This window comes from Corvus moneduloides, chromosome 4, assembly GCF_009650955.1.
Source record: "Corvus moneduloides isolate bCorMon1 chromosome 4, bCorMon1.pri, whole genome shotgun sequence".
NCBI lineage: Eukaryota > Metazoa > Chordata > Aves > Passeriformes > Corvidae > Corvus > Corvus moneduloides.
In genome coordinates, this window is record NC_045479.1 from 8,667,398 (window position 1) to 8,691,868 (window position 24,471).

Genomic DNA, 24,471 nt, shown 5'->3' on the forward strand with positions numbered 1-24,471 from the left:
ATCTTGATATTACAAAATGTAAAGGTGGGCAAGGCATTTTTGGGTTATGGCAAGCTGTGGTTGGTGTGTTCCCTCAGACTGCACTATGAAAGAGCCATAATTCTCACTAATCTTCATTCAATGAGATTTAATCATAGAAAATTCTAAATAGGTTTAGGTAGGATGGCAGTTTTTGGACTAAAGATAATACATCTTAAAATAGTGAGGCAGAAATATAAAAGCAAATCTAGAAAAGCCAATAAGGCATGAATCATTCAATAAAATAAGATCTAATGGTAGGAGTGTATTATGGAAGAGTTCAAGTAATCTTTTATGTATTTTTTTTTTCCATCGCCTGTTAGATTTTGTATATAAATTCAATAAGTTACAGCTCCTGGAAACATATTTTGATTTGCTAGATCTCTATCTGCATGTGAGAGCTTTAGTCACAAGTGTATTTAGATTGGGAGCAGACCAATACAGATTTATTTTACAACACACACAATCCTGGGAGTCCCATACAAGCTTGTGCACAAATTCCTGACAGATGTATCTATATCAAAACAAGCAGCCAGAATGTGCTTGGCCACTTTTTCAAATGTCAGGATACCCTTAAAAATGCAATTGAATTAACCCTGATTTCACTACTCCAGCTCATTTTCCACTCTTTATTTTAAAATAATACAAAATTTAATCTATTGAGACTAAAAAGACCCATAGAAGGTATCTTTGAGTGACAGCATGGTTTATGGGGAGGAAACTAATGACATATGACAAAATGCAGAAACATTGCTTGTCACACAGTCCTGTGCTACAAGTAAATTCATCAACCAAAATCCACGTTTCAATAACATGTTGTGACAAAAAGAAACCAAAGCTAGGAAATAACACTTGGCTAGGTTGGTTTAAATTTGGGGGTGGTTGATTTTGACTTTTCTAATCCACTGAACAGAGGAATGTCTGGGGGTTTATCCCACTTCTTCCATTATTTTTCTACTTGGGTATCAGCCTTACTTTCTAAGAGTGTATGTCTTGTTCTGGAAGACGTGAATACTGCTCTTACAAGGTTTAGATAAGAATATGACTTTTATACAGAGGATTACCTGCAGTTGAGTGTTGGGAACGACATTGTGCTGGTTTGGACATTAAGAAGGAAGCTCCGGTACTTTCTCATCTCCTAAGCTCCTTTTATTTTTCACTTGCCTTTTCACCTTTTGAAATTAACAGTGTCCATTGTGAACACAGGAAGTTTAACTCTTAGTTTACCTACTTTTTAATCATTAAATCACTTGCCAGGTTCATTTTTCTCTAATTATGAGAGTACAGGGGGGTGAATTGTACTTCTCCAAAGAAACAGATCTTTGTAAGTTACAAGTTTTATCAGAAGTAATCCTGTATTCTGTAGGAAAATGAAAGAGCTGCTTTCACATTCAGGTTTTTCTGTTTGTTTTTTGGGTTTTTTTCTTTGAAAATGCTCACACACTAGCCAACAGTTCCAGATTTAGGACATTTCTTCCACATAGGTCATTTAGGATTTCAGAATGTGATTTTAGCAGTTTTTTATAAGTATATTTCTGGTGAAATAGAAGTCCTGAGCTGAGGCAAGAATGACAAAAGTACTTTGTAGGGAGAAACTTGAATTTTCCTTTCTCTAGATTAGAAGAATCCCTTCAAAATAATACTCGAGTCCTTTACAAGTTTTGTTTGGATTATTTTAACTCTTGTTCTCCTGGAATAATTTCTTCAGCCTTGGTCAAGCTTGCCCTGAGTGAGGCTGGTTTCAGGTTATAACAGTGTGCCAAGAACATTTCATCCCAAAAGGCCACTACCATTCCATTGAGAAGATGCTGGTCTTTGTGTTGGAAATGATGTTAGCAACATTTTGCCCATATCATCAGAGTTTCAGTAATTTGTGTGTAGCATATATTCAGGCAACTGTTTGCTCTTTGCCAAAACATACCAAGTGTCCTCCTGGAAGGTGCCATCTGACCACAGTGCAGGGTCGTTGCTGTTGGCATCATTATGCTGCAGTGTAGAAGCTCATTCTGCCAAAGACTCAGCTGCCCTTTGGGACTCAAGGTCTCTTGTGCAGTGCAAAAAGGAATTTATGGTTCAATCTCTTTGCAATGAGTTCTTGCCACACTCATTCACCTTGGAAAACAATTTTCTTTCTAAATACTCTTCCATTTAGCTGCAGAAGGCATGTTGCCTGTGATTTCTGGATTTATCACACTCAGAGGTTTGCTTCCAGAGGTGTCTGAAAGGTGCCTGTAAAAGTTAGTGTAAGCATTCATGTTATTACAGGTTTCTTTGAGTTACGACTTTCAGCTCTAGGCACATTCAAAACACTGAAAATATTCAAGAAGGATGAAAATTCACAAGAAGCTGAACACAGTGTTACTGGAACAATAATCCAAAATAATCACAGACTCAAACAGCCAGTAAGTGCACTGTGGCCTTCGCTGCTGCCCTGACCTGGATCCTCCTGCCTCAGGCAGTGTGAAAGGAATGTGCATTCGCTGCAGCTTCCCAGTCTTCCTTTTGTGCCAAAGGAAAAGCAAATCTGACTTTGGCCTGGCAGGTAGTTTCGATGGTCACTTTGTAGTCCTTTCCTCAGTTCAGCACACATGTGAGCCCATGTGGACCCTGAGCTGTCACCAGTTACAGGAGCTGGGATCTTGGCTAGTGCCCACTGTATCCGCTTGGACACAAACCAGCAATGCTCTGCAGCCCATTACGCCCCCCAAGGCATTACTGGAATTTCCAACCGTGCAAAATTTATGAGTCAAACCTTCCCCAATCTTAATATTTACTTAAAATGAAGATATTAAAGGATAGAAAATAGTTTTTAAAACTGATTTTATTTTATGGTGTTCCAGCACTATAACACTGAGAAAACCAGTTTTATTAACCTGGGATAATGGGAAATACTCCCTAACCTCTTAGTGCCTGGTAGAGCTTGCTTTAGAACTGTGCCTTGTATAGAACAAAGGGTGTGTGTTTGGCAGAAATCCATGAGGGCAGGTATTTTACTTTTTTTTTTTTAACACACTCATATTATAAGTCAGTTAATGTTGGTTCCTCATATGCTCCTTGGTTGTGAACTCTGGCAAGGGTTTGCCAGTGGGATCCAAGGGAAAGGTGCTTCCAGCACACAGTGCCAGTATCTGCAGTGCTTTACCAGGAGTTCAGGCTCCCAGGATGGAGGGGATACTTGTGCCAAAATCTTACTCTTAAAATGTGGGTACTATCTCTCCTTCAGCTCATGGGATTTCCATGAATATGAATTAGAGGATCTCTGAGAAGTGTCCAAGGACCACAGTGGTAAATAGTGCCACAGCAAAACCTTATAATTCAGCCTCCAGTGGGTAGTTTGAGAAGCATCCAGCAAATAAGACATGGAACTGCACCTTGTTAGTGAGGAGAATACAAAATAGGGTAGCCGCCAATATTGGCATTGTTTTGTTTCATCCAGTTCCTGAAGCTGGGCCCCAGCAGAAAAGATGGAAGGCCCATGAGTGAGAATTGTACTGTACAAACAAGGGCTGTATACAAGAAATGCTGCTTGCTGCAGAGCAGATTTTATTCCTGTTTTTCTCTACTTGATTCTATACACTTTAATCCTCTTTGAACAAGATTAACCCTTGTTTCAATATAGTTTTGACACGTATGCATGTGTCTGTGTGTCAGTGCACATGCTTGAGCAAGTTGGTTTTTTGCAAGTTAGGGAAGGGGGTTAATAGCAAATTGCATGAACAGAGATTTTATCCTGTAGCAGTCTACTAAGATCCAAATGAGTCATCAGGAGGAGTGGAGTATTCTGAACCATCCCACAGTGCTACTTGAGCCATCTGATGGCAATAAGAAGATAATTCTCTATTTCAAGCATCTCCATAAACAACACAGTTGTTGGTGATTCCCTCTTTTCCCTTGACAATGCTCTGGCTTTTCAGCACTGTCTATTTTGTACCTGCTCCCATTTGCTTCCCCAGCCAAGAAGCCCAGTTTCTTTTTGCAAATAGTTTTAGCTTACCTGTTCAAGCAGAGTCTATTCCCACCTTTCACACTCAGCCTGCCTCCCTTGCTCCACCAGTCTCTGTCACTTAACTGTTTCCCTTCTCCCTTCTTTTCCTTGTATTCTGGTTTAATAGTTTTAGTTCTTCCATACTGAAATCAAGCAACTTGCACTAGGCTGTGTGGATGCCACAGGAGAGACATTAAGAGCTGAGGATGGTGGTTTTGTGGCGCCCAGGTGGACAGTTCCACCATCCCAGGCAGAATGACAGAGCTCTGGTGTCGGGCAGGGAGGTTTGTCTGCATCTCACCAGCAGCATGGTCTGTGAAAGTGAGGGCTTTGGGATTTTCTCTGTCAAACCTCAGCGAGCCCCTGGCTGGTGTACACAAGCTGAGGCTTTCCCAAGTTGGCAGCCTGGCCAGAGTGAAGCAGCCAACTCCCCCTACTTACCATGCCACTCCCATCCTAACCCCTGCTCCAAACGTGGGCAAGCAAGAGCTTCTCAAAGAAGAGGTTTCTGTAATTTGGCAGCATGACCAATCTTTGGTAGGCTCCTTCTCAAAAAGGCCTAAGATGTTTGGCTGAAGATTTTCATACAAATCATCCCCCAGGCACACACCTGGTGAGGAACATTTTCAGCCAAACAGTTGAAGTTTGGCAAACTCTTTATGGCAACTGAAAATGTAGTCTTCTAATAGGAGGTATCTGGCAATCATTCCACCTGGCAGTTATGCCAGCCCCACCTCTCATTTTTTGGATCATTTAATAAAGCAGTGAAGAATTTTAAGGGAGTATTTTTTCCATTAGAATTTAATAATATACAACCATGCAACTTCCTCATACCCCTTTGAGCTACAAACCGTAGGGAGAGAATTTCAAACCGGCATGTAGAGTTTGGAATCACTAGCCGATTCCCATAAGCTTCATAATACTGGGAAGTTTGTCATTGAACATGCAGATAAAAAAATGAGAAAAAATATACTAAAATTGTTACTTTTCCATCTTGAATACCCTCAGTATACCTTTAATTATTTTAAAAGCATGTTTTTACATGTTCTAAAAATTATTTTATAAATGAGAAATTAAAGTCTTACTGCTCTGTTTCATCGCTGAGTTTGACTATTTATTGTATTAGCTCTGACAATGCCTTGCTGCTTTAAACCAGAGAAAAGCAGTAAAGGACACTGAAAATGAAGAACTTTTTGGTATATGCAACTTCTGTGTGTACAAATTATTTGGTATTTGCTCTTGTGACAACACTGAGCAAACTTCGTAAGAAAGAACAAGGTTTTTACTCATTTTCACTTGAGTATTTATTAGTATTTTTATAGCTAAAGGATTATATCCTCCAAAGAATTCTCTAGCCTCTGAAGCCAAACACTTATCCAAAGAACTGGGGCCTGCCTTTCTAAGTAATTATGGGCTGTGGTTTGCTCGGTCTGCACTTTGCTTGTTTGTTGGATGTCAATTCAAATGCAAAACCTTCAGGTGTAACAAGTTGCTCTTCATATTTCATGGCACAGTATGCTTTATTCTGATCTGTGAAAGGATGAAAATGTTCCTGACAGTGGTAGTCACAGCATGACTTCGTTGAGTTGCCCAGTGTGGCTTCACCTATTACAAGGATAAACAGATCACAACCAGTAAAAACTTTTTATAGAATTCCAGCAATAGGAAGAAAAACACAAAACTTTGTCATGCCTGATCAGCCCACTGGTGTTTCAGCTCTCTCCAAGTCACCAAATGCTTTAGAGGAAACGGGAGGACTCTGACAAACATGCATCTGTTAATATGCAGATGGGGAAAATCGCCAATACGAATTATTATTATCTAGCAGGTCCTGAAAGTGGGGCTCTATAAAGGAATTTGTGTCAGTCTGCAGCCTGTCCTTTCTGTCGTTGGGCGGAATGTCGATGGATGTGCTGAATAGTGCCAATGGGATTACAGCTGCTCAGGATGAATTTGGTACCAGGCTGCATGCTGAGGAGATGGGGCATGCTGAGGAGATGGGGCATACCTGGTCTGATTCATGCCTGGATAAATTCTACTTGCTGGAGCCACCCAGAAGGTGACAGCCAGAATTCATATTCTGCAAAAAAGGGGGGTTTAAAAAGTCAAATAAATGTGTGCTTGGCTTAACAAAAGAAGGTGCTTTAGTTTAGTGCACAGTCCATCTATTCCACACATCCCCCGGCCAAATAAAGGGCCCGTCTGCAGAAAAAACTGTAAGTGATGCTAATAACCAAGGGAATTAAAGATTAAATGGGAATAAATGGCCAAAGAGTCACAGGTGAAATTCTGGAGTAGCTGGATGTAGAACAAGGGAAGGATTGCAAAAGGAACAGAGTTAAGAAGGCGAGTTGGGGAAGGGAAGGGAAGGGGGGACCGAGGGGGTTGCCGGGGTGCGGGAGCGGGCGCAGCGCTGCGGGAGCGCGGGTCCGGCCCGCGCGTGCCCGCCACGCGTGTGCGTGTCTTTGTGCGCGCTCCCGGTCCCCGAGTGCGTGAGCGCGCCCGCGTCACGGTCGGCCCCGCCGCGCGAGTCCCCCGAGCCAGGGCCCCCTCGGTGCCGGGCGCGTCCCCGCCGAGCGGCGGGTGCCGTCCGAGCGCTTCGCAGCTTCGCTTCCCAGCGAGCGCCTCCGGGAGCGCTCAGAAATCCTGGCTCTGCCCGAGACAAACCCCGGCCCTGTGACAGGGAAAGCCGAGTGACCGAGTCCTCGGGGGAGACACAGCAGTGTGAAGTTGGAGCGCTCTGAAAAAATGGTTGTTAAATATTTTGATTACTGTATAGAGCGTATTTATTACTCCCATTTCTGTCTGAGGATCTGCAATTCCGCGTGCGAGTTAATCACAGCATTGCAATGGGAAATATTTTCATGATTTGGCACACTTGGATGAGTTTAAATTACACAATTCGCAGGTTTTTAATTGTAATATCTCTTTATATAAATAACCTTGTAAATACTCTTTTAACCTTACTGCATGAGAATAATTTACAATCACAGTAAGATTTACAAATTGTTTTTTGTGGGTTTTTTTTTTTTTTCCAAATGAAAAGGTGATGATGAGCGGATTGCAGGAAATGCTGTTCATTAGTCGGCGGCTCTGGAGGGCCTGTGCCAGAGGCCTCACGTGGTCGCCTAACGACACGCAAACAGCAGAATTAATTAATATTCCCGGCGAGTTCCCGGGCGGTGGGCACGAAGGGGTTAACGCGGCCGGGCCCGCGCGGGCCTCCCTCACTCGCCCCTTTCTTTTTTCCCCTCCTTAATTAATCATGCGCTGCTCCGCAATTTCAATATGGAGATGGCGAGCAATTATTAATGAGCCCGCGGGCTGTCCCGCGGCGCCTCTGGAGGAGCCGCGGCCGCTGCGCCCCGGTGGGTGTGAAACCTGCACACACAAAGGCTCCTCCTCACCGGGAACACGCCCCAAATCCATAAATAAATAACGAGGGAAGGGCTTTTGTTCGTCCGGCCGATGGCACATGACCTTGTGGCTGAGTCGCGCTGCGTTGTGCCCCTGCGCTGTGCCCGGAGAGGGGAAAGCGGGGGGTGAGGGCGAAGCCCCGAGCCGGCGTTCCCTGGCAGGAGTGGGGGGGGGAAGGGGGGGTGTGGATTTAACGGGAAATAATACAAATAACCCCCAGATCCAGCTCTGCCGGGCAGGAATGTGCGGAGGGATGGGGGTGGAGGATTTAACAGGGAAATAACACAACTAGCCCGCAGATACAGCGCTCCGCCGCACAGCGCAGTGCCCCGCGCTGACCTCGCGCACAACATGGCCGTGTTCGCCCGGCCCCGCTCCCGCTCCTCCCCAGCCAGAGGGGCGGCTCGGGGGGCTCCAGCGGCACCATCCCGCTCTCCTTATGTATTTATTTTTTATTTATTTTTACTCCACCCACCCACTCCCCTTTTCTTTTTTTTTTATTTTTCTTTTTTTTTTTTTTAATCTCTTTTCCTCCTCCTGCCGGTATGCCCGCTAACCACTCCATGCAGTGCACGACTAGGTAAAAACCACTAACGGGCAGCTACTTCAATAAGACGGGTTGGTTTTTTTACAGAGCACTGATAAACGAGGAGCAGCCCAAGGTGGGAGGAGGAAGCGCGGAGCGGAAGGGACCGGGGATGGGGATGAGCGGTGAGGGATAACAAAGAGTCAGGTGCAGCGCTGTACGGCGCCCTCACGGCCGCTCATGGACGGCTCTGGTCTTTAAGCACTCACCTCACAATTAAATACGAAAATGGGAAAGCCGCGGAGCCAAAAGCCGCGTTTGTGCCGGCAACTGCAGGGCTGGGAGAGGCGAGTGCATTGTGCGGGGAGCGGGTGATGAGCGGCCGTCCCACCCCATCCCACGGGACAGCCGCGCGGAAAGGTGCGCCTGGTGCGGCCTCCGCTGCGGGACCGCCCGCGGCCCCGGGCACGGCCGCATCCCTCGCTCGGACCGCGTCCTGCAGGTTTGCCGCGGCGCATCGGAGCGGGACTCCCAGGACTGGATGTCGCCGCGGAGCGAAACAAACCGGGGGCAGAGACGGGGATTTCAGAAATGGCAAAGGGGGGGGCGGCGGGGGGAGGGGGATAAAAAAAAGGGGATCAGGGTATGATAAACAGCACTGAAAAATGGCAGGAGGATAACGTTTACTTTTGAATCCCTGGCCCGCTGCCAGGCTGGCGCTGGTTTTTAGGTTAGCAGAGGTTGGAGGAAGGGCCAGACTGAGGCGGGGCTTGCTGCTGTCAAGGGGAAAAAAAAAAGGGGGGGGCCTGCAAATTGCTGTTCTCAGCTTTTTTTCTCTCCTCTCTTCCACCCCCGCCCTCCCCCGAAAAAAGTCAGTGCTTTCTCTTAGGCTCTTAAAAATGATGCAGAATTTTAACCATCTGCTGTACCCGGAGCTCTTCGCTGGTGCTGCGCAGCTGAATTTTTGCAAAGGGAAGAAATTGCAAAGCTTTCCGAAATAGAAAACCGTTTGTAAGCATGTAAAATATTTTAGGGAATCCTGTCTTTAAAGAAAGATTCTATTTAATTGTGGACTGAGAAGTGGGTATTAACAGAACTGAAACGTTTTTAGCCTATTGTGGATTTTTTGCTACAAGAGACACAGGTGTACTGCTACATCACAGCTCTGCAAACATAGCGTGAGCAATCGGAGGCTTGGGAAGTGTACAGTGATGGGAGCTGATCGTTTTTGTAAAGCTGTGATTTTTTATTTTGAGACTCGCTCTGGAAGTGTAGATGTAGCTGAATGCAGCAGAGGCATCCCTTTACCAGCTGCGTGTGTATATATGAGAGTAAAATTATTTAATGAGCAATATGGGGACTGGCAAAGGAACCATGTAACTGCCACGGCCTCCTGAACTATCATAGTATGTCTGGTGCACAAAGGGAGATTATTTCTAAATAATAAGGGATGGGGAAAAGGCTTTTGAAGTGGTGAAGCTTAAAGGAGAAAGTAGAAGGAGTCTTTAATGTGGAATCCTTACTTCCCATAAATTAGATTAACTGTTTAAATGCCATGAACAGCAAATTAAATATTTCAGATGTTCATAAATCAGAATATAATGTTTGTCCGGAGTAAGAGCTAAGAAAATTGGAGGTTATTGGCTCATAATTCATCTGCGTATTTAAGATCAATTAGCAAGTTGTAGGAAAAAGAGATTCCAGTGAAATATTTGAGGCATGCAGTTCCTTTGAAAATGCAGTTGGGATTTTCTCTTTCAAGATCTGTCAATACCAGATTGTTACCTCAAGTCACTAGTTATTGTTTGTAACTGTAAAGACTGTATTTTCTTTAAATGAACCTCTACAAATAAATACTAAGAAAGGCATTTACTTTCTGAAGCCAATGTAGAGGCCTGGCTAAGTCTCTTCATTAAATTTTAATTTATTAAAAAAGGCTATGTTACAATGGAGATGTCTCGTAATCTACATACATTTTCTTATTTTTAAAGCTGAAGACTGGGGCTGTATTTTGTCACCTGTTGCCTACACAGGACAAAAGGGACCGGGAGAGGGGGGCAGGGGGGGGGGGCGGGAAGAAGATTTACTGATCGTGCAAGCTTTTGCAGGGAACTTATTCATCATTTCATTACCGATTGGTAAAAACTAGCTGCTTTTTTCCCTCTGCTTTTAGGTGCCCCAGAAAATTGTACAATATGTGTGCTTCAGACAGTGCCAGAGAAGCATAATGAGGTGTTTAGTCACAGTTTGGATGTGGTATTGGTAGAAAACAGTGCAGGAACTGTGGGCTGGATTTTCAAGGGAATAGTCCTTGTAATCCAAGGCTGCCTAAATCCCAAACTGGTATCCAGGCAATAGCGGCACTAAATTCTCTGTTTGCTTTTTGTTAGGCTGTTGTCTGCTGAACATTTTCCTTTTCTTGCAAGGACTGCTGTATGGCTGGGCATTTTGGTGGTAGGGTTTGTTGGTTTGGTTTAGGGTTTTGTTTTGTTTCTTCTGTTAACCCTTGGATTTCTGTTCGCTCCCTTTATTGCAGAGCATCTCCGTAAATAGGAATGCAGACAGTCTGGAGTAAGTGTGTTTTTCTGATATGGAATACATGGATGGGAGGGCTTGGAAGGGTGAATATTTGTTTTGTGGGCCAGTAAAATACTAATGTGCTAGCATTTTCCCTTATTGTGTATTTGGATTTAAAAGTCAGTGGTGTACTAGAGCACTCTGGTATAAATGGCACTTACCTAATATTCTGCAGTTTAGAGAACAAAGATTTCTGTGGGAATAATCATGTCTAAAAGACTTCAGTATTGATATACTCTGCAAGTCAATTATACATATTTACTGTATGTGCAAATACAGCATTATGCAGGCTTTGAGAATTCAGAATTGTATATTGCAAACCTGATAGGATGTAGGACTGTGTGGAACTGCAAACACCTCGACTAGTAGTGAAGTGTATCACTTGCTTGTAACAGTGTTTTTCTGTGGGTGTACAATTGTACATGAATAAATATGTAGAAGATGCTGGTCTTACAAAATCATTTTGGATTTGGCATTATTTAATATACTACCTATAATGTATGTTGTCATCCTCTAACACACAGCTCAGAATAACCTCTGTTCTTATTTTAATACTAATTTGTTTTTTCAGCAGGCATAATAGCATGAATCTGTGGATTCAGGTTATAAATTTAGCTCTAAATTGAGATAAATAAGCAGCTTATTTTAATATTTTAATTTCACAGTCCTAATGATAGCGAAACAAAAATATCTTTGTGCAGTTATTTGCAAAAAAAAAATTGAACTTAAGTTGCTGAACCCTAAATATTGTACTTCTGCTTTATTGTTGAATGCTGGAGCTGGTTATTTGAAAATAAGTAGGTGTTTTTCGAGATATGGGGGGAAGCTTGCTTTCTCACTTTGTATTCGTATTGAGTATTTTCTGGTTAAATAGAATATGAAATGTAGTATAATTACAGTGTCATTTAAATAATGAATTAAAGCCAGCAGATGACACAATATGCAAAACAGTTTATAGCAACAATAAATTTCCAGATAGTTCTGTGTACTGCCGAATTATGGATAAAATAAATTGTATGAAATATAATAAGAGTAAGGAAACATTGTGTGATACTTTCTACACAGCATCATTATTACCTGGGAGAGTTTGAGTGATACGTGAGCCGGGAAAGTCTTACTTTTTAAAAAATAAAGTCATAGATCTGCCTGAGTGTCAAATCCATAGAATCCCTGAAGAGACAAATTCTGGGATGTCTATGTCAGCTTGTCTTGTGCTGACATCTATTACTACTACAAAACATACAGGTTCATCTGAAGATTCTCTGAAAAGCCCCTGTTCTGTGAATTTTTCCAGTACCAATGGACAACACGTCATATAAAACTCTAAAAAGAGATAGCCAGAGGGCTTATTTCTGCTGTCAGCATAGAACACATTTTCATTGTTGTTTTCCTGTGGTTTGAATAGAGATTCAAATCAGGCCTACCAAATTTGTTTGAAATGAAACAGAAAATACAAATATGGATGTGTGTGCAAATATATTTGTTTCTAATCTGCCTAATTAAATCAGCAGTATGGTATCTGATGTCCATTAAAAATGTGGGGGTTTTTTTGGGTTGGTTTTTTTTCAGGGCCGGGCTTGGAAAGTATTTAATGGTCAGTGGAAAAAAATGAGGAAGAGGAGGGTGTGGCTGCCACTGGGAGGCTCTGGCCCTGCAAAGGGTCCCTGGCTTGTGGAGATGTGGTCCTTCATCGGAAAAAAACGAAGACTTCTTTTAGGTAAAATTGAATTATTCTTTTGTTGTTGTTGTTAATCAGAAAACAAGCGAGCATTTAATCCTGCTGTTTCTAATGCCTATTTCTGAAGGCTGGTCAGTGGTCCTCACTTGAGTTCTGCTAGTTTTATTCACATTTTGTTTTGCCCCAGACTTTTCAACTCTTTCCCTAACCAGTCATGACAAGAACAACAAAAACTAGTTTCAGCTCTGCAGAGTAATAAGAAAAGTGGTTTGATGTTTTGTTTATTCTGAATAGCCAGTGAGGGACCAATCCTGTACGTGCTGGAGTGGACCTGAACCCATGTCTGAATTTTCATTTCCACGCTGTGCGTTGTTCCTTTAGCCCCTGAGCTAGCACATACACACCCAGATACTTCTGTCTATAGTTCTTTATATTATGGCCACAATTACAGCATCATAAAGTCTTGAAATGAGACTGAGAATATTTTCAGGTTACAATTCTTGTGGGATGAAATTTTGACAGTATTTTGAGTAAAACTATATGTTGGTTTGCGCTTTTTTTAAGACATAGGCCCCACTTGTTACAAGTGCAGTTTCTTAATAATGCTGATTTACAATTTCAGTTCTGGCCAGTTGATGTTAAAACTATTTTTATGCAGTGGCATGGTTTTAGCATTCTTTTTTCCCTCTGCTGCTGCAAATATAGTTTGAAAACATGTGAGTTCTACTGATACCATGAGTGAAGACAGAGCTGAAGAAACTTTGGTAGTAAAACCACTCACCGGTGTGGTTACAGAATCTGCTCTCACATCTCATGTCTTCTATTTGAGTTCATCATCTCTTAATTATGTATCCTTGTCTTCCTTTGAAGAGCAGCAGTGTGTGGGCTGTGGTGAGGTATTCTCACAGCTTGGATGAATTACTAGCCACAAGACCAAAGGCTGAGTGTAGCAAACCACTGTATGTGTGGCAATATCCCAGGATCTGACACACAACTTGGACTCTCTTGTAATTATTAAATGGGTTTTGCAAATAATGATGCATGGATGGGAAAAACAATAGTAAGATTAAAAAAAAAAAGAAATGCATTTATATAGTAAAGCAAATTCTTATAATTTAGGTTCTTGCTAATTATTTGTGGTGGTAGGGGGGAGAGCAGGTGGCAAAGTAAACATGCTTGTTTTTATGTGGTTTTGTGACGTTTGAATGACACATTGACAGCATTGTGTCAGGCACCATAGCTAGCTTAGCAGATGAGGCATTTCACATTAGATAAAGTGAACTCATCTATTTTTTTGCCATTTCTTTTGGCCATAGAAAACAAAAGTAGTAATCACTGCACTGGAACAGGCCCACAGTGTAATTAATGCCAAGTCTACCCTGACATATTTTACAAAGGGTTGATTGGTAAGAGGTGGAGGGTGAAGATGACCAACATCAGATCCTTTTGGAATACCCTGTCCTTGTCAGAAAGTGGGGCAGGTAGGTCCCTTTACTTTGTGCAAAGGTCCTTGTGGTCTTTCCAGCAAAAAATCCCTTCCAACACTATTTTTGTAGGCTATGGATAGAGTCATTCTTTCTGATTCCCACTGATGTCCCTTAACAAGGCATTGATTTTCATGTGCTCAGGCTGCACACTGAAGAATAATATATTCCTATAGTTTGAATTTACTGCTTGTTTAATTTAGCTGAATCATTTCCCTTTCAAGACTGGAAGCAGGTGAGAAAGTTGGACTACAGATCCTGACTTTCAGACTGTGTATCTCTGTTGTGTTCCCTGTTGCTCATGTGCTCACTAACATAAATAGTTTGATCACTCTATGTCCTCATATATAGCAGTCTCTTATAAGTGACATTGTTGTAGACACCTGCCTGTGCACTCCTGTTACTTCTGTAGCTTTAATGAGGAAAGGCTCATTAGCATTCTCCAGGAAGCTGTTTCCCTGGCAGGCGGATATTAGAAGGATAATGTTTTCAATACAGGATTCTGTTTTCCTGCTTGACTTACCTGGCATTATTGCATATCCCTGAAAGTTTCTGTTGACTTGTTATGGTGGTCTCTTCCCTTGGAGAATGTTTCAATATGATCTCCTTAGCAATTATAAAAAAAATATTTATCATGTTTCACATTCACTCAGCTTGGGTAAACCCTTCAGTAACCCCAGTACTCTCCCCTTGCTTGTCATTTCTGCCACTCTGTATTTTACAGCTGATCTTTCTAGACATGAACTAAAGTTAAAAGCTGATACCAGCATGGCCTCTGCATGTAACAGCTCTTAACACTTCTCTTGCCAAAATGTCTTTTCATTCGTGCATTTACTTTTGGCTGCTTAGCTTGTTTTTAATCAGGATTCCAACTTCCAGTCGTGATTATTGTGTTTTCTTTATGGTCTTCATGAGTCACATTGTCGGAGCCCTTTTGAAAGGCCAAATAAATAATAATGAATTCTGTGGATGCACTCAAAGTTAAAAAAGACGTATTTTTGATTATGTTATCAATGTTGTTTTTCTCCCCATTATGTAATCCCTGCTCAGGCATTAAAGTTATAATCTTTTAAAGTAGCCTTCCAGACGGTTTACTAAATCACAGAATTCATTGGTGTGTAATCTGGATCATCATTTGTGGCTATTTTTGAGGACTGCTACCCTTTCATTCCTGATAGAAGAGTGCAGATTTTTGTTGGAAGCCCTGCCTCCAACCTTGGGCTGCTTCCGAAAGGCTGCACGTGTCCTCAGAATGGCTTGCCTTTAATTTATCCCTTTATTTCTGTTTTCCTATCTGCTGTTCTTGCACCCTTTACTTGCAAAAGAATTGATTAATGGGATTTGCTGTTTGAAAGGACCAGAGGGGACAATTTTGTGACTTGAATATCATAGATTTTTCCATCTGTATTAAGCCTGATAACTTCTTTTTAACCTAAAAGGCACCTTTTATCTGTCTGGATTTCTCTATCAGGAGATAGAGAGGCGTATCTTAGAATATGAGGTAGGATCAAGATTGCTCCATCGCCCCAAAAAATGGATGATGCAAGAATTTTGTGTCACATAATAATGTTTTCTCTGTTTTCCTGTTCAAGAGAAGGGACATCTCATTCCCTAACTTTCCCGAGTGTTTTTTTTGCTTCTCATCTTGGAGGGAGAGTGCTGTTGGTTGGTGTGAAGGTGAAAGAGAACTGAAAAAGGAAAGACTAGGAATTTCCACTGGAAGAAGTAGTGGGTATTTTTTATTTTTTATGAATACCCCAGATTAGGAACCCAGCTAACAAGAAATGTTAGTGTGGTCATACAGGGTGAGAAAAGGCAAGGTTCCTCTTTTGCATGACTAAATAGCTCAAGGTCATAATCAGCCATTATCTTTTCTATGGTGTTTTTCGTTCTCTTTCTTCACTCCCTTTGTTTCCCAGTACTATTTCAGACTTGCCAGACCATTGTTGTGCAGTCTTCCCGCTTCTAATGTATGTCAATAAATTGTCCTTATGTCACTGGTTCAGTCCTTATGCTCCCAATCTCCATTTTTAAATCTTAATGTCTAAGTATATTCTTTGTTCTGGTTGTTTCAGTCCAGTGCTTTTTGGAAAAGGTACCCCTTTGCCTCAGCCTGATACAAAGCTTTGCTCAGTACTCACATTGCTCTTGCCCACCTGCTCCTTCTGTGTCTAGAGATTTTGTTAGCCTTTTTTCCTGACAGATATACTATGCCTGCATAATCTTTTGTGCCAAAAAGCAGTGTTTCCATTGAAATTGATGGGAAGATCTGATGAACATACAAGGTGGCAATATTGCACTGTATTCTAGGTCATTTACTTTAAATACCTGCTGTACATTTTTGCTTTGGCCTGGACGCAGCCCTTTTAAACCTGTTGTCAAGGCTTTCTCATTCCACTTTCTTTCCTTGATTCCTGGTGTATAATAAAAAACCCAATGCTGTCATATCAGATTTCAGGGAACAGCAGTCACAGGAAAGTGTGGTACTAGATTTGATTGTTCCAGCCACAGAACTGGACAGGTGAGAGTTACCCCGAGTGCCAGTCCTTCACCCACCTGCAGTGGGAATGCCGCCCAGCACAGTGCAGACACATGGTTTGGAAGTTTCTTCTTTACTCTTGGCCATGTTGGAATCTGCTGTGATCCATTTGGGCTAAATGCCATACTCTCATGGGGCATGTGCTAGGAAGACTTTCTCCTTTTGGTTTTCCTGATCGCAGTAAGTTTCTGACTCCTACTGCTGGGGTGAGAAAAGATCAGAAAGCACAGGAGCAGGAACTGCAGAGGTGGGTGAAGAAGGGCCAGTGCAGGCTGGATGTAACAAGATCCCAGCTTGCCACACCTCTTGCATTAATTCATGCTGCTAGAAACTAGAAAGGTGAACATACGGATCCAAAAATAGCTATTTTGCACAAAGTGTCTGAGAATGGAAGGACACCCTCTCAGCCCTCCCCCTGAATGGTTCATACTGTTTTGTGGGACTCTAGGACCTTGATTTTTTGGAGTTGTGACCTGGTCCTCTTCTCAGAGTTGCTGGTGGATCTCATGCTGATTCCAACTGATTTACCCTATGTGGCTCCCTGCACCAAAGACTTTGATCAAAAGCTTGCCCCCTTGCCTGACCTGATTCCTATTATTTTCTTCTGGAAGCTCTAACATAATGTTCACCTTAATTAGAGGTGCTTCTGCCTGAGGATAAAGAAGGGAAAATACCTTAGTCTGGACCACTCCCTTCTATGTGCTCTTTTGCTGCTGTCGTGGCCATCTAACTGATGGTAACATCTGCATCCCAGTGAGCCACGTCACAACAGATGAGGAGACCAAGGTACAAAGCAAATTTGGGATCATTCAGCAAGCCAGTGGATTAGAGGTGAGAATGGAAAGGAGACACTCCAACATGCTGTCTAGCTGTATGCTACCAATGCAGCATTAATTTAGCTGTTTCAAGAGATGCTTCTTTTAATATTCATATTAATAATGATGTCGTAAGACATTATGAGAAGTTGGTAAGAGAAATCTTAACAGCTAAAATAACTGCTTATTTAGCCTGATAAAGTTTAGCAATAAGCATATGTGAAATTTTATAGGCAGCATATTTTCAGTTTATTTTCCTTGTTCTCCTCTTTGCAAGTGAGCCATCGTGAAATTAGCAATTGTCTACAGCAACAGGCAACTTCTCTACCGATCCACAGACTACAGGATATTTTAAGAACTCTATTTATAATGGTTACTTGCACTTTTTAATAACCACTTTAAGACCCAAACAATTTTATAAATCAACTCAGAATTTTTCAAAAGGAGATATAAAATTTAAAAATTGTATTGAGGTGATAAGTTTTCACTTAAAGTATTTTTATAACTTTAAAAATAACTTCCAAGCAGCTGACTAGCTCTGCAGAAATTAACCTGGTTTTGAAACATGAATTTGTGCAGACTTTTGTTCTGAAAATAATGTTCCACTGAGCCATGATAGCTTAAGGTGTCTCTTTTTTGAAGGGGGGGTAGGTGGGGAAGTCCAGTGATTTAGTGACTGAAGAGAGTTGCCACTTGGTGAGCTCCATCCCTAGGGATATGACCTTTTTAATCCTCTTTAGTTAATGTATTGGTGATCTTTACTTAGGCAGAGTAAACAGTGCTGTTCTGAACAAAGGGGAGGTCATGCTTCCTGCATTACACTCTGACGCCGGGGTCACGGCCTTTGTTCACTTCTCAATGGGAATTGCTCTCCGAGGGCCACCACAAAATGGAGAACTAATTTCGGCACGTGCTGGCGGAGAATGGCAGAGTATCAGGTTTGCCTCACCCGAACCTCCGAGTGCGCCGCACTCGCAGCCAGAGGAAAAGTCAAACTGTTTCAAAGAGCACGTGTTAGCTCTTTAATTACCAGTGGCCGTGGCACTTAATCCCTCGTTGAACTAAATATATTGCTTGGGTCTTCTCCCTGTAATTCAGTTGCTCACTTTTCAACCTTTTTTTTTTTTCTTTTTGCCCCTGACTGGATTATTCCAAAGGAAGAAGCACAGACTAGTGAGAAATAGTGATTTTTCTTCCCTAGAAAGAAAGTGAGAAAGCACATGGCAATTGCAGCATCAAACTTGGGCCTCTGAGGTCTCAGAATGAGCCTTGTTTCTCGGCCCATAAGGAAACGTGGTGCTGTGTCCCAGGGACTGTGTTCAGCACCTTTTCTGTAACTTTTTCTGTGTGTTGCAGCAATACACACACACGCAGGGCCCTCTGAGGCCGAGCATGGCAAGCCCAGGGTACTGAGCCAGAGAGAACTAGAACTTCCTTGTCTTTATCACTGATTTTATGCAAAAAGGCTGCAATTTTTTTTCCTTTTTTTTGGCTTCAAAAGTAACTGGTGGCAGAATGTGATGCATCTCATTTTTAGTTGCTGTGACTAGGGAACATATATAAACATGGAAGCTGAGATAAATTATCTGGAAGACTTGCATGCAGAAAACCACCACCTTTTACTGAACGATTTTGGTTATTTTTCATCTATATGCTCTTCTTTGCTCAGCAGTAAAATCTGTGAAATACAATTTTTGATCATAAAATAATTAATCTATAAACACTCATCTTCAGTTAGCATACGGCTTTTCCACATTTCTTACTTCTATCAAAAAAACCCCCAAACCAAAAAAAACCCCTAATTGCTGATGACAGCCAAGTTGTGTAAAACACAGCAGGGTTAGAACTGAGCACAAGGGATCTGAGTGTATTGGGGGGAGCTTATAATGTTGCCATCACAAAAATAAATAATACTAGAGTAGTAAACTTTGAGACTTCTGTGGCTGTCAACATGAATAGGATTAAGGTAAAAATGTGTCCTTGCATTCCAGTCATTTCAAGTAAAACCTTAGTCTCTCTTTAAGTTTCCTTGCAGTTGAATTATTTAAACAAACACTTCTAATAATCTACTCTTAGACTTAAAAGTACATTCTGTAATACAGCAGAATGAGCTCTTTAACAAAAGAAGTGGCCGAGCAACTGAGCCATCATGCCCTGTGAGTGAAAACTTGCCTTCAGAGCTGAACCAAATGTGAGCAGCAAGTGATGCTGACTGCAGCAATATTGAAACCAGCCCTTCTGTGTCCCTTACTTGTTACCGGAAATTCCTGAAGTCCGCTATCTTTAGATTTTTATTGGAAGATGGAGTGGAAATGTTTATTTACCTGTTTTCCACTAAAAATAATATTGTCAGGTTGACATAAATCTGTTGCTCCCTCGTGTTACTTATAATTAATATGTTTACTAATGAAAATACAAAGTCCATCCCCTTTCATCATGTACTAGTACTGCTTTTCTGTTATCTGCAGGATTTTAGAGACTAAAGAGAGTCTCAAGGCAATGCTATTTGCATTATTTTGGGGGTTCCTTTTCTTGCATTGATATGGTTGTTCTTTCTTTGGAGTTAATGAGCTGTAGGAGAATTTTAAAAATGTGGATAGCAGCTTGGAGTTGAAAAGAAAAAAGTTAAGAAAATACTCGGCCAATATTCAAATTTTAAAATACTTCTTTTTCCTTAGAAAGACATTGGAACCTTACAATAGCTATAGGAAGTGCTTGCTGAAAGGAAAAACAATTTTTTTCAGAGTGTGTTAAACATTTCAGCATGCAGTATGATAATTTAGGATGCCATTGTAGAAGTGCCTCTTCTGAAAGATCCTTAGTGAAGAGAACCTTTTGGAATGTTTTTGCTTTGAATGTTCCTGACTCAAACGTCTCAGGATTTTTTTTTTGTTGTTTGTTTTGTTTTGTTTTACTGTTTAAAAAATAGCTTCCTCCCTGGAAAGATTTAGATTAATAGAATGAGCAGAGAATAGTCTATTTTACTGTGTGAATTTGATTCCTCAGCATTACTATTTCTGGCACTGATTTTTCCATCTAGTGTACCTGGTAAAGCTTAAAGGTAGGTAAGATTTCTCTCATTTCCTAGACAAAGATGTTGCTGAAATTAAAATACGAGCTTCTAATTTTGGTATCAAAATTGTTTCCAAATGTGACCCCTGCAGTGAAAACCAAGGAGGAACCATTCATATTTGACAGCCTTCTCTCTTTAGCAGCTGGTGTACACTTGTCTGTACCGCTTTTAGTACGAAACCATTTCTGTTTCCCTGTTGATTTCCTTGATTCGCTGGACCATTGCAATATATCAGTTAAGGAGAGAAAACATGAAAAATTTAAAAAATAGTCCTGTAGAACATGGGGTTTGGTCAGGCTTTAGGTGTGCTATGGAAATTTTGAAGCCTGTTCTTTACATTTGGAAGATAAACATTTTTCTAAACACTAGGATATATATTCAGGCCTAGTGTAATTCAGCAAAATTCATTTGAAATGAGTGGTTATTTCCCTGATTTGTCTTATGTCAAAATCTGTTATTCTGCCTCTTTCCATTAAATACTTGGATAAAAAGAAGTATGTGAAAGTGTAAAAAAGCTACCTGGGTGCAGATAGCTGCATATCATACATTCATGTGTGTGTGGTTTTTAAATTAATACTTGGGTGAGCAGAAAATACAAGACAGACGTCAGTTGCACCTGTAAAAATAAAAAGGCAGCTTCTCTGGGAAACTGCACTGCTCAGTTTTTCTGTGGTAAGAGGATCCTTGTGTTTTCCACTGGCGTTAACCCCTTTGGAAGGAAAAATGCATGACAGCCTCAAAATGGTGTTCTCTGTTAGGCAAAGGCAAAGATGAGCTAGAATTGCACAGTAGTTCAATCACAAAAGGGCCTTTTCTAATAGATTTCCAATAATTCTCTTAGACTGCTTAGTGTTTTGGCCAGTAAAACCTGAACAATAATACAGTAAACCTGATACTCCGATAGAAATGTTTCCCTGTGAGTATGGGATCCCCATTTGCTACACAAACAGTCCTGTAAGCGCAGTTTTAAAGCAAAATTGTTTTTTCAAGTCCCCACGATGAGTCTGAAGTACCTGTTTTGCTCTCCCCTCTGAGCTGAACACTCAGGGCACTGCCAGCTGAAGGCTGGAACATTTTGGTCTTCGCATGCAGTGCTTTATTCAATGAAGTCCCTGATGTTTATGTCAGTCTCCCTCCTGCTTTCAGGTGTGGGAGCAAGGTCCTGCATCCAGGCAGTCCCAGAGCAGGGAGCTGGGTTCTCTGAACATAGGATGAGTTGTTACGGTAACACTGAGTGATAAAATTCCTGCTGGTGTAGTGCTGTTACGATCAACTTCGTTCATGTAGTTCTTACTCTATATTTAAGTTGTGTTAAGGTTTTTTAAATGTGGCATTTATTTATATAACTAGAAAAACAATGGTCGTGAACCGTGCCTTCCATTGATTTTCCTGTTGTAATTCAAATATAACCCTTTGTTAGTAATCTTTAGGCTGCATTATAAAAATATTTCTATTGAGAAGAATTACATAAACAACATTAATTTAGAGTCTTATTCTAGTAGTATTCACACTTACTGGGCTGTGGTAGCATGAGACTATAACTGCATACATACACATACATACCTGTATCCACAAGTCCCATACTGCACACATGTACAGAGGGGACAGAGTATGTGATTTTGTTGAAGTGATTGGTGGGGGAAGGTGGAATTGTTTAATTTTATTACAGATAAATGACGGAAGTAATATGGGCTTCAGACATCAACTTTAATTTTGGTATTTGGCTTCAAAATTTTTTGAAAAGCAGCTGTATTTCTACTTGAGTCAGGGAGACTTCTCCACGTCAAACTCAGTCACATTCTCCCGTTGCCAGGAGGCACAAGGTCTGTTTTTTTCCCCTGTACAGTTTTCTTACTAAGTGACTTGTTTGCATTAGAAAAAAAACTGTACAGTTTTCTTGAAATTTTTGGTGAACCAAAAAAATTTCATTGCATTATATTTCTGTTGGTAACTTTTTCTGGGAATATATATATAAGAGTTGACCTTTTAATATTTCAGTGCTTTGATCAGCCATCTAAAATCTTCAGCAAAAAGCTTTTAGGCCGTAAGAAAAAAACGGCTAAATTTGAAACTTGAAATTTTCATGGATTAGTCACAGACATCCCCTGGGATGAACTGAAAAACATAGTTCACTGAATAAGCCTGGAAGCAGCTTTTCACAATTTTGCGCCCCCCCCCCCCTTTTTTTTTTTTGCAATGCCAGTTTTAGTATTCATGCTGCACTTTATTAGTGTAGACAACATAGCCAAAACTTCATTTGGTCTTTTCCTTTTAAGGGCTTTTGTGTTGGTAATAAACTTCAGTAAAATCACCTTTATTAAATTATGGCACACGTTTAATCTGCTTAGATGCTGATTCGTCTTTGAAACAGCAAAGTGGGAAATTAGGGGGAAAAAAAATAAAGATTTTTTGCACTGAATTTCTCGTTTGCTGGCAACACCAAAATGACCCTCTTTTCTAAAACCCGTTTTACACACCAGTGTGGAGTGTCAGCCCAGGAGAAGCATGGCCTCATCCCAAGCCCCAGACTTGGAACTAGCCATTTCTGTCCACGGGGAGAGAAGAGACCTTTAGTTATATCACCTTTGCATCTGTGCAGGACATTTTGTTCACTAAAACTGAAACGTAGCAGAATCCTGTTAAAGATGAGTTTATAACTTTAGGCATCCCTTGGAAATCCATGAAACTTAATAATGCACGTGTGACAACTCCAATAAATGTGACATGACAGACAGGAAGGCAAAAGACTCAAATGACACCATTCATGGAACACAAATTCTATGAAGTACTGTCCTTTTTCCACAACTACATATTACACCTGCAGTTGATTACCAAGAGTGTAGAAGCTTGTATTTATCTGGCCGGATAAACACATGAATACTTCCAGTAGGTTCATTATTTTCTTACCATTATATTTGATTATAACAGTAATGTGTCAATATCATTCATGTTAGGAGGGTTGTTTTTTTTTTTTCAAGGAGAGGGATTTAAAATTACCAGTGCCAATATACTGTTATTATGTGAGGTTCCAGTCATCCTTTATATAGCCAATCTAAGGTGCACCTTATGTACCATATATTTTACCTTTAATGGGCTCAAAAGAAATGGTAACTTGAACTGTAGATCTGATACTAACACTTAGCTCACAAACAGAATTCTGTATCTACAACCATTTTGGATTGTCTCTGTGTGTAGTAAGTAATTGCAGCTATACTATGAAAGTGATACTGTAATGGAAGTCCCTTTTTATTTTCTTACAGTTTATGCAAATTTTTCATCTTTGCTAACATTTCACTACCAAAATCCACAAAGGAATTTGTGCTGTATGTAACTTTTGTGTGCATTGCAATTCACTTTGTTGAGGATTGTTGCACTCTGGTGTAATTAAAAAATAGATACTTGATATCAGAAAATTTGGTCACTGGATAGCTCTTGACTTGTTTTAAAACCTTTAAGTAATTTATGATATAAAGGAATTTTAAGCCCTTTTTAGACCTGAGAAATTGTAAGTTTTCAATACAGATTTCATCATGTATATTTGCTTACTTTTTGCAGCTTATCCTTCTCTAAAAACCAACATTTTCTTTTTTTTTCTGTGTTATTTTTCCTTTCTTTTTCTTCTCTCCTTTTTTTCTAGATTTTTTTTTTTTTTACTTTTTTTTTTTAATCTCCAGCACCTTTTTCTGCGAGGCACCCGATTCTAAGCAGAGGTGCCCATTAGCTAGAGGGAGGGCTGAGTTTGAAGCCCCCCCCCCGCTTGTTTGAACGCGGTGCTCCGAGGCAGAGCAGGAGTGCCCGGCCACAGCATTCCGAGCGGGACAGCCAGGCTGCCGGGAATGCCGGCTGGGAGCAGGCTCTGCATGCAGGGCTGCCAAAGGGCTGCCAAGGGGCCGCCGCTCACCTGCGCCGGGGGAGCGGGAAGGAGGGAGTGGGGCCGGCCGTCCCGAGGCAGGAATACAGTAAAAAACGGGGGAAAAAAGTTGGAAGATAAACAAAATTGGGTCGGTAGCACCCTTAAAAACCTGCTAATGCAACCACCCCCTTTAATGCCTCCTTTCTTGAAGAAAAAAAAATTAAATTAAAAAATAAACTTGTCCTAGTGCCACAGTTTCACTTATGCTGATACCAGTTTAATGCCAAGTTTTCTGTACAACACTATTGTTAAAGTACAGTGTACTGGAGGAAGTGCTTTTGCAAAATGCTTCATTATGTTTTGAAGGGAAGGGTGTAGAAATACATCCTCATTCAGCTTGCTTTTACAGTTTAGATCATTTCAGAATTGTCTGTTTGGTATTTCAGTGTTTTTCCCCCGTAATTTAATAGGCCACTGATCCATTGGAAAGAATGCAAGTTATCCAG

At 41.0% G+C, this 24,471-nt stretch overlaps 2 long non-coding RNA genes across 7 annotated transcripts in view; one reads left to right on the forward strand and one right to left on the reverse strand.

The window, feature by feature from the left end:
• Positions 1 to 112: 112 nt before the first annotated feature.
• LOC116442890 lies at positions 113 to 8,624 on the reverse strand. Its single transcript, XR_004239685.1, has 2 exons — positions 8,216 to 8,624; positions 113 to 5,608 (listed from the first exon to the last, which is right to left on the reverse strand). It is a non-coding gene; the product is annotated as an uncharacterized LOC116442890 (long non-coding RNA).
• Positions 8,576 to 24,471, forward strand: part of LOC116442889 — a 121,441-nt gene continuing 105,545 nt past the window's right edge. For 2 of the 6 annotated variants that reach the window (XR_004239683.1, XR_004239684.1), the window contains exons 1-2: positions 8,576 to 10,517; positions 12,093 to 12,240. This is a non-coding gene — a long non-coding RNA (uncharacterized LOC116442889). The remainder of the gene's footprint in view (positions 10,518 to 12,092; positions 12,241 to 24,471) is intronic. The other 4 variants (XR_004239682.1, XR_004239678.1, XR_004239680.1 and 1 more) reach the window with 3 other exon arrangements.